At 40.4% G+C, this 11,014-nt stretch overlaps 1 protein-coding gene across 2 annotated transcripts in view; it reads left to right on the top strand.

Moving 5' to 3' along the window:
* Positions 1–2,559: 2,559 nt before the first annotated feature.
* LOC108924295 (SH3 domain-binding protein 4-A-like) overlaps positions 2,560–11,014 on the top strand; it is a 30,440-nt gene continuing 21,985 nt past the window's right edge. For both annotated transcript variants that reach the window (XM_018735581.1, XM_018735580.1), the window contains exon 1: positions 2,560–2,675. The gene's annotated coding sequence lies outside the window, so the exon portion shown is untranslated. The remainder of the gene's footprint in view (positions 2,676–11,014) is intronic.

Below are 11,014 nucleotides of genomic sequence, written 5' to 3'. Positions count from 1 at the left end.
ATTGTGAACATAAAGTGTGATTCCGAAGAAAACGGATTGTGATGTATATTTACATTTATTCATTTAGCGAACACTTTTCTCCAAAGTGACATACACGATACAGCTTATAGAAAATGCAATGTGTGCATTACATTAGCAGAAAGAGACACTTAGATGCAGACACGTAATTCTAAAGTACAGTGAGTCTGTTTCTTTCCACCATATGAACCAATGTACATCACACGAGTAGCTGCATAAAATTTTCTCAGAATTTTGGTAATTCCTAATCACAATTTGATAATTTTAGGATAATTTCTAGCTCTGAAAAGTATTAAAAATAGAGTATTATCTTTTGAAATGAAAAGACATTGATATTTCTGATATGAGTCACTTTTCAAACTCACAAAGAGGTAGGCTATTCTTAGGACATAATGCATAAACAACCTAAATAAATAACAGGGCTGGTACTGAATGTATGTTCTAGCTTTTAGTGTTCGGAAAAGGAATAAAAGAAAGAGCATGTTAGGTACAACAATATCACTCAGAAACAATGTGGAACACTAATGGAATATATAATCCCTAACAAAAGAACCCTTGCTACAGACGAGTGCTCAAACAGGAATATTTGCTATATGAAATCATTCAGTATTCAGTAATTCCCATTTGAGGGGGTCAAATTGCATTATTTATTTTGGTCACAATGTAACAGTACTATAACTTTAAAATACAATCATTTACAGCTTGTATTTTAATGCTATACTTTCAGTCACTCATCCAGTATCAATAACCTCATGTTAAGTGCATGGTCACAGAGGTCTGAAGTCCTTCCAGGAAGCACAGGGTGTGAAACAGGGTACACACTGGATGCTAGACACTGTGATCATTTGGCTCACAGATGTTTATGAAATAAAGAAATAAGCTGATGAGATCACTGCCTATAGCTTTTACTCTGAAAAGCACACTATTAACATCTGAAACCCAGCTCCTGTTGCCATGAGCTGACATCCTGAATGGCAACAATAAAAATCACCTTGCTGTAAAAGTGTGTGTGTGTGTGTGTGTGTGTGTGTGTGTGTGTGTGTGTGTGTGTGTGTGTGTGTGTGTGTGTGTGTGTGTGTGTGTGTCGCACCACAGTCCTGCTCTCCGATGGGTCTGGGGTTCAAGTCCTGCTTGGGGTGCCTTGTGGTGGACTGGCGTCCCGTCCTGGGTGTGTCCCCTCCCCCTCCGGCCTTACGCCCTGTGTTACCAGGTAGGCTCCGGTTCCCTGTGACCCCGTAAGGGATGAGCGGTTCTGAAAGTGTGTGTGTGTGTGTGTGTGTGTGTGTGTGTGTGTGTGTATATATATATATATACACACACAATATATAAAATAAACTACATAAACATTGTTATATTATTCTAGGTGGCTTAATATTGCAAGTCGGTTTATATGAATTAAACTGAATTGAAGAATAATAGCACTGAATCTGTTGTTTCATATGTAATATTGTATTTACCTCAGCTGAGGGTTGTGATTGGTTAAGACTGTTAAAGGAGAGGGGAGTAGAAAAAAAGAGGTTAGCGGATTGTGCTATAGAAGTCTAATGTCTGATGCTAAAGAACATAGTAACCAGTAGATAAAATACCTACTGTGGGAGTAAAAATGATGGCATAAACACAAAAATACTGCAGTACAGTGAATAATATGCTTGTTGTATGAAAAGGTTGTGCATTTCCATTCGTTGAAGGAGACCCGTAAAAGGCTGTCCCTAATTTGGGACAGTGTCCGCAAAATATGATGCTTTTAACTTAAAGTGTCGCTAGGCTTGAAGATGGACACATATATATAACTACCTAAAAACTGAAAGTTACCAAAAACAGTTTAATTTTTTTATTTTGTAAACATATATTTTCTCCACTATATAATAATAATAATAATAATAATAATAATAATAATAATAATAATAATATCAGAATAACTGGCATTCTATTCTACATAGATTGAGCCTTTTCGGACTATGGCACAGCAGGGAGGCCCCTTAGACTTAGTGTATCAGCATGTCATGTTATCAACACAAGGGTTTCGATAAACAATCATGCCCCCTCCACTTGATTTATTTTACATACAAAGAAAAGAGCATTGTCGTTCATTTGTGTCCTTTTTTATATGCAGATCGCCAGGAAAAATACTGCATTTTCTTTCTTGATTTATTGGAAAATAAAGCCCTTATTACTTGCATTTAGTGTAATAAAGAGGAAAACGTCAAATAAATGCAAACATTACCACTAGTCTAAGAGACATTAAACAGTATCCCAAAAAAGGATATCTTGTACTTATTTAAAAAGGTGGCTTACGTGACGCGCTGCTGAATGAGTGTTAAAGAATGCGTACTATGTATGCGCTTTTCTTATCGCTCAAAGAGACATGACTAATGGAAGAAAGTTGAGCGTGTGGGCCGTAACTGGGGCTGGAGGGGCTCGGCGGTGGCGGCGCTGGCCGTATCCCCCCCGCCTCTCTCCCCCCTCGCATCTCTCCCTCCCTCCCTCGCGCTGACATCACGGAGTCGCTGCTTCCCCCGGGCGGAGCGGATCAGAGTGGAACTGAGTGGAGTGGAGTAGAGTCGAGTCTCTCTGGCACTCGAGCGACGCAGCGCCCAGCCGATGCCGGAGCTTCTCGCACCTTGGACGCGTTCGCGAGTTCGCAGGGATACAACCAAGTAAGTGTCGCTGTTTGTTCGTACGCGGGTCGGTTCGGCGGGTCGCTCTTTCAGCTGCAGTTTCCTTACGTGGAACTTAATCCCGGCGGGCCGGTCTCTCACGTCCCCGGTTTCTTGTAAAAGACACGGGGAGAGCCAGACTCTCAGACGCTCCGGACCGGGACCGGCAACTGGTCCACTCATCCCCTGGAACTCTGGGTTCTTCCACACGCGTTTACTACATTCGGATGTCTACATGTTAAGAAAGTTTTTTTTTTTTTTTTTTTCTCCTTCTTCTTCAGTGACGAATTTAAGTATACCCAGCCTGACTAGTCTATCATCCTCTGGTCATTTTAGCCTTTTGCAATAACGGACGGCTAATTTATACGTTTATCTCTAATAATAATAAGTCAAAGTGTGTGTGTTCTCTGGAGATAGATACTAGATAGGCTCAATCAATGTATTCGCTATTTACACAGCGATTAAATAGCACCGCAATCTCCACTCGTGTTAGTTGGTTTGTTTGCGACCTCCTTTGGGATAAATAAAGTAAATAAAGATTATTTCCTTGCTCTTCTGCCTCCCAGTCGTTGTCATGGCAGTAAATAAAACCGCTTTCAATCACTAATTAATTCCCTTTCAAATTGAGAGTACAGCTCAGCTGCGCTCTTTCACCACTTCTTCAAACTTACATCGCATTTCTATCCCCCCTCTTTTCTGACCTGTCCTTCGAAAGATATGCAAAAATCTTGTTTTGTTGGAAAATAAATAAATAAATAAATAAATAAATAGATAAAAAATAAATACTCCTTGACTGAGGTGTGGACATAGAAACGGACAAGTCTTTGGAAGCAACCTGGTCGCATGGTTGCATTCTGTATCAATAGCTATTTATTTATTTATTTATTTATTTAGACATACACAGCTATCTACTTAACTTAAATCAGGTAAGCAACATCCATGATGTTGAAGGCAACAGTACAGGGTCCTTTCTTGGAAGCTCTTCAACCTCCAACATTGTGCAGTTGCTAGATGTGGAAATTTTCAGTGTGCTGGAAACCTATAGAAATCCACAGCACAAGTCAGGCAATAATTGCAACCCCTTGTTCCTCCCATCGGTGATTTTCCTCCGTTACATTGATTTCTGCTGGAGATAAATTACTAGAATTTACCTAAACTGTTTTCTCAGGGCTGCAAACATTGAAGAACAAACAGAGCCTTGTTCCAGTGATGCCCTCTAAATGGTCTCAGTAACATGACTTCAGTTTCCTCTGAGTGATGATTCACCCAACCAGTTTTTCATATTTTTTTTTATCTCAGGCCTTTGTCCAAAGCAGCATGCAATGTGATTTACACATTGTCCATAAGGGTGTTCTTTTTGGATTGTTTCTTTTTTGGTAATTACCTTGTTGCGGGGTACTACAACAGAGGGTGGAGTCGAACCCGGGGCCTTCAGATGTTAAGGCAAATTTTCCAAAATTTTGGTAGTGATCCTCAATGCTGCTACAGCCAGTGCTACCGATTCTTTAGATAAATTGTGCCTGTTCATAAAGTTTCTATTCATATGGTTCTATTTAAACAATATATATTTTTTAATTTCAGTTGAATGAAATTAATAACAAATTTACACATAAAATGAGATTTATTCCACAATCAGTGATTTTCTCAGTGACTGCCATGGTACTCTTTTACTTTGTGGCTGAGCTTTTCTAAGTCAGCTAAAATTATAGCACCATCTATAATATTTCATTCAGATAAAAATTTTGTCTAATAGCATGCTCCTCGCTGTTCTACTTGACACACCAGCATTGGACGTGAATGGACGCAAACATTGTGTCGGTGCTTTATTAGCCGTTAACTGTTGTACTTCAATATTTCAATCATCCTTCATATTGTTCCAGGGGATCCTTATCTAACACTGAATTTTTTTTTTTTTCTGAGGTAGTCCTGGGACTCTCAGAAACACTCCTGTAAGGGGGGTGCGAGCCACTGTTTCACGGTGATGGAACAAAGTAGAACCTGGCCTGCCGACCAGTAATCATATCTAAAGATTTGCAGTTTGAGAGCATAGCGTTTACCTACTTACCTTATTACGGAGCTTAATACAGTTATCCCTGAGATACGCCAGTTTGAGTTACGCCAGTTTGACTTTAAGAACGGTTTTATTTAATATTTAATACCTCTGCCATGAGTTAGCCACAGTTTGACAGCACTTCCATCCATCCAGTGAAGGGATACTGCCTTGTTATGCTAACTTATGTTAATTTTTGAAATAACTGTGCCCTTGATGGGATTTGGTGATATTTTGGCATCAATGGGTGTCAGTTTTGGAGCTTAATTCGTACAGTTTTTATTGTCATTGAAACACATTCTAATTGCATTGAGTATTTATCTTTGAAAGGATTTTTTCAGGACTGTATTACTGCCATAAGGTGGGGGAGGCGGTACATGTAAACAGAACCCTCCTGCTAACATAGGGGCCTGAGCACCACTGAGCAACAATCCTAATTATTAATGCCTTGGTAACATAGGTGATGGAAGGAGCCAAATGAAAGGACCTTCCAATTCATCCGTCTGCCAGTGTGTAGCCACAACGCCTCCTTCTCGTAAAATTCTGCCTGAATAATTTATGACCTAATATGTATGTTTTATTTAAACAGCCAAGCTTGAAAACAGTGTCTGCTGTGTGCTTTTTCACATCACTAGTTTTACAAGCCATGAGAATTGCCTTCCAGATGCTTCTTTTTCCATGCTTGTTTGTTCAGTTATCATGGGCTTAAAAACATTACAGTTGGCCATTGTGCAGAGTGATGTATTGTTACGATGTATTAGATACAGATTTTTATAGCCTCAGCAGGGGATTTTCAGAAAGGATTTTCCACACATTCTGCTGGGGGGGGGAGATCACTTTGCACTAGGTTTGAGTGACGGCTGGAATTAAATGAGGCTTTGTCTGGTTAATTTACATATGATTGAAAGGTGATAAGCTTTTGTTATGACTACAGGTTATTGTAAAGTTTCCCAGTCATACTTGTGCTGCAGTAAGAATATCAGTGATAGCTTTTTGTGTATTGGTGGAGATGGTAAGATTTAGGAAGAGACTAATGTGAGGACAGCTGGTAGTGTGGAGGTTAGAGCTGCTGCTTTTGGATCCAAAGGTTGTGGGTTTGATCACCATCTCTGACTGTAGTACCTTTGAGGAAGGTACTTATCCTGAATTGCTTCATTTAAAAAAAGCAAAAAATTACCCAGCTGTATGAATGGATACATGCTGGTGAGTGTAATAATTATAACCTTAACCGTGTAAGTCGCTTTGGCGAAAAATGTCACATAAGTGCAATGTTATGTAGGAGGTAGAGACACACACATTTTCTGAACTGCTTGCCCCAGACAGGGTCGCGGGGAACCGGAGCCTACCCGGCAACTCAGGGCATAAGGGACATACCCAGGACGGGACACCAGTCCGCCACAAGGCACCCCAAGAAGGACTTGAACCCCAGACCCACCAGAGAGCAGGACCCAGTCCAACCCACTGCACCGTACAGACATTACCGCTTAAAGTCAGAGTCAGTCAATGAGTCGTACACAAATGGTTGATAATGACAAATATGACCAAGATCATTATTTTAAGCTGGTTTTCTTCTATGTAAAGACTGTATACTAGTTGAAGGTTTACCATGCCATATGTGACTCTGCTAAAGCAGTAAATGTACAACATTTCCCCTAGAGGATCATCAGTTATTTAATTCTATCAGTGATCCCAAACCGCTTTTTTTTTCATAGTCTATCGCCATTCTTGAACTGCAGCAGGGGAATGTTGAAGCTTAGCAACACTATGTACAGCAGCTGTCACTGCTGTCTTGGCATCTTAAATGGCCAACACCATGTGTTTAGGATTGTGTGCCATGGAACTGCCTGCGCACCACCCCTCTGTCAGAGTGCCAAATGTGAACATGTAAGCTCAGATGAGGATGCATTCACTCATCCTGACTACCCCTAACTCCTCACAAGTTTGTCATCCAGATGTCGGATTGTCAGTTTTGGTAGCAAAGACAGATTAAAGTGGAGTAATTAAATGTGTTCATTATGCCTGTTGCACTCTTGTCAACTTTCTTCCCTGGTTCATACCGAGAAGGGATCTGTTCAGCAGATCCAGTAATTCCCTTTTATTCCAGTATAAGGGTTTGGATGCTAGTTATTATAGCATGATTCCCAGCCTACTTTCTGATACTCCAAGAATGTATTAATTCCTTCCCTTCACTCTTTTCATTTATATTTTTACTTTGTCCCAGGGAACTGTTTGGACAGATATATTTAACGCTGAAAAATTAGACAGGGAAACAATGAAAGTACACATTTTTATGTGGGGAAAAATAGCATTTTGCTGCCATTTAAGGAACAGGGCGCATGTTTATTTGTGGTCTGATGGTAGCTCAAGCTAGCGTAGCACATCCTTACTAGCCACAGTTTACGTCTGCCTACATAAAGGAGTATTGCACCCCTGCATTTTAAACATATTTACTTTCATTTTCTCCACTGCTTTGTGAGTAATGAAATGAACCTTTAACAACAGAGTGAAAATGACCACTAAAACAGGAATCTGGCATTTGTTAATGTACTGTTAATGTCACACTGGTGGTTCCTTGCACATTAACAACAGTGCCTGTTTGAAATTGAGTCAGCGGCCCTTGATAAAGCAGAAAGAACATGTTCAGTCAGCTTCTCCTGGACTTAAAAGCATGGAAGACAAGGCATTTTCTGTCTTCTGTGTGGTCTGCTCATTATCAAGCCAACTGTACTGTACGGTGTGCACTTTACTGTGCTCTCTGCTCGTGTTTCTGCATTTTATATAGGACAACAACAGAAGAACAGAAATCTGCAGGATAGCTGATTTTCAAGGTCCTCCTGCCCACAATCATTTCTGAATATGTATTGGAAGGCATTAGGTGTGTTCCAGGGATTTTTATTGGCGATAGATGCTCATATTCAATTGCTATCGCTCTCTCTTTCATTGTACTGCTGCCTGAATTACACTCATCATTTTGGTATTTTAATGTAACTTTGGAGAGCCTTGATATAGCCTACCTTCTTAATGGAATCCACACAGGCTGTACTGAATTGTTAATAATAAAATGCATTAATAGGCCGAATCGGTCTTGACTGTTCCTCCGGAAGGGTCCAGATTTTTGAGTCTGAACCGTGCTGCCAGTGATTCCGGTGCATTCCTTCTAGACAGAAGAAGGGAAAGGAATGTAAAAAGCTTGCTTTTTGTATTCCAAAGTCATGAGACAGCAAAAAGCCAAGGTAAGTGAAGGGGGCTGGTAAGATGCTCACAGTCTGTGATTCCTTCAGATCACCTAGAGAGAATTATGATATTAAACTGCAGGGGAGCATCAGAGGGTCTGGTACTTGATCGGCACTGACCATAGATCACGCAGCGAACCAGCAGTCAACAGGTGCATGCATCCCTCGACGGGAACAAGGGGAGGGTGTTACAAGCAGGAAGCATGTCACCAGGGACGTAACTCACTGGGGCTTTTTATAGCCCTCTCCTCGGGCCAGCCCGGAGATGGGATCAGTAGGGTAGGCCATGGTATGTCTCCAGCAGACGTGGTACTTAGGGGATTTGGGCTTATCTGGTGACCTTAGTCACACAGGCCAAGGGCAGAGTGTCGCTGGACAACATGTAGGGCTCATGTGCTGCAATCTCATTGGCGGTTTCCTGTTTCCTCCAAGTCATGTGTGTGTGCCTCACTAGACAGTGGCCCACGTTAATGCACTTTGGGCTTAGAGACCTTATCTCTTATCAGTCCTGAAGGTAATGCAGAAAGTACACAAATAAGATAATTACAAACGTTAATGCTATTAGATACTATCAGGATGTCAGAAATCTACATGTATAGGAGGTAGCTGGAGTTTATGAAGTGGTGCTGTATACTTCAAATGTACAATATGTACAAAGAAAAAAACAGAAGGTGTGCAGTTAAATTAAATGAATACATTCCACTTTAAATGTCTGTGCACTGAAGGTATTGACATTTACATTAACTCATTTAGCTGACACTTTTTTCCAAAGCAGTTATACAGTTATAATCTGTTTACAGTTACTTACCCATTTATACAGTTGGGTAGTTTTATTGGAGCAATTTTAAGGTAAGTATGTTGCTCAGTGGTACCACAACCAGAGTTGAACCTGCAGCCTTTGGGTCCAAAAGCAGCAGTTCTAACCAGTATGCTCCCATCTGTCCCTCTTGGACATTCATTAAAAACTATGTGGAAATCGTATGAAATTTAATTGCCATGTATTTGTATACATTTTGATATAATTACTATTATGTGTTTGTTTTGTAATGAAACATGGTGCATGTGTATAGATAAAAAAATATTAATTGTACAGTTATATCTCATACATATAAATGTGAATAACAGCTTGAATGGGGTGCTTCTGTTTGGTCTATCTGGAGGTGACAGACTGTAAATCAGAAAAGTGAATGCAGAAACAAAAGGCAGCACGAGTCGTGTGTCGTGCGAGAAGCTGGAGATCTCCACTGCTCTGTCGCCAGGAAAGCCTTTTATTGTCATTTTCTTTCCTCTCAGACATTTTCAGCCTGAGGGGAAACTATTCTCCCTGCCTACGCTTTCTCACATACACATACGCACCCACACACACACACACACACACACACACACACACACACACACACACACACACACACACATACACACAAACACATCTCGGCTCCAGGGATCCGTAAACAACAAGCACCTTCTCCGTCAGGCCAAGAGACCTGGCGACCTGTCCCGCACATCCTCCTCACCCACAGACCCTGTCTTAATCCCCCAGAGCATTAAGAGATTGTTTTAGTCTCGAAGGTGCTGTTCCCAGACTGGTGTAAACAGATGAGTGACGTTGATTTGCATCATCTTCTGGGAACAGGAAGACTCATGCTGCGCTCAGGCAGGTTTGCTTAAACTCAGCAGATGGGCAGAGGTACCCCTGAGGTGCACAGCATAACAGTCAAGTATTCATTTTTGTAAAACATGTATTTTTGGCCCTATAATACACTTTAGCAAGTAAATCAATCTGTATGTGTATGTATATATATATAATGGATGGCAAGGACTGTTTTTATATGTTTTCAGGCTAGATGCTGTTTGCTTCCCCGGTAATCCTTGTGCTATGCAGTATGCAAAGGTGGTGTTTTGGTTGTTGCGGCATCCGACTGCTTCACTCACGTTTTCACACTGAGCTGGAAATGGGCACAGCGTGACTGTTGGGGTTAGTTACTGAAACCAGCATGGCTACACCCGCAGCTGTCAGTGGCACAGATGCTGCTATAATGGCTCCAGATATGAGCCTTTCAGAGGAAATGCCAGGCCTGAGGATTTGGGGCTCATCTTGCACACTTTGGCGACAAACGGAGGTCGCTTTTCGGATTGGTAAAAACGTACTGCAAAACAACATAAATTTTCTTATGGCATTCTGTGGGACAGTGAAAGGTTATTAGCGTAACAATTTCCTTACTAGGATAGCTTATATTGTGCAATTTATATTTCACACATTTAACAGTAATCCATGTTTTAAATGAACTTGTCCTTCGAGCTGTTTATTAAAAAAAAAAAGAAAAAAAAACATTTGAAAAAGTGTGTAAATATGATTATGTAACATCTTTTCTAGCTGCCTGATATGTCAGATTAAGTGATGAATTCAGTTAATACGCCTTATCTCATCAGCATGTTATGTTGATCTGGGTATCTCATTTGCAATGCTTTTTCTTGCAATTACTAACAATGTTTCTGGGATAATATTAGAGGAAAAAAAAAAAAAAAAAACAAAATATCCATTAGGATAAAAGACCTGGCCATCTCATAATACAAGTAGTCTGATTGTGTGATTTTTTAAATTTTTTTTTTCCCTCCCTCTCTCTTCCCCCCCTGTACTTCTATCTTATCTCAGTGGCAAACTGTCTGACCTTAAACCACCTTTCCCACGACATTGACACTTTTTTTTTGCTCAGTCTCTCAAATTTCATGCTAATCCTCAACTTAGACGCACAATGAAAACTCCTGTTCAGCAGATGTTGAGATAGCATAAGGGGGTCTACCATGCTATATCATTTGGGAATGTACAGCAAATGGCTCAGTGCTGTTGAGCATGGCTTTTCTTATTTTGAAACATTTTTAAATATGTGTACCCCCTTGATTGTATAAGATTTCCATTTTTGCAGTCATACACATTTCACATTGTGCATTATATAATTATATTTCATCCAAACCAGTTTAATTTTTGCATTCAAGCTTGTGCTCCAAGGCAAATATAAAGCATAGTTTGTCATTCCTCATTTTCATAATCTGCCCCC

The sequence above is a fragment of the Scleropages formosus genome, chromosome 21, assembly GCF_900964775.1.
Source record: "Scleropages formosus chromosome 21, fSclFor1.1, whole genome shotgun sequence".
NCBI lineage: Eukaryota > Metazoa > Chordata > Actinopteri > Osteoglossiformes > Osteoglossidae > Scleropages > Scleropages formosus.
The sequence above is the reverse complement of the archived record's forward strand: the minus strand, read 5'-3'. Positions and strand labels throughout refer to the sequence as shown.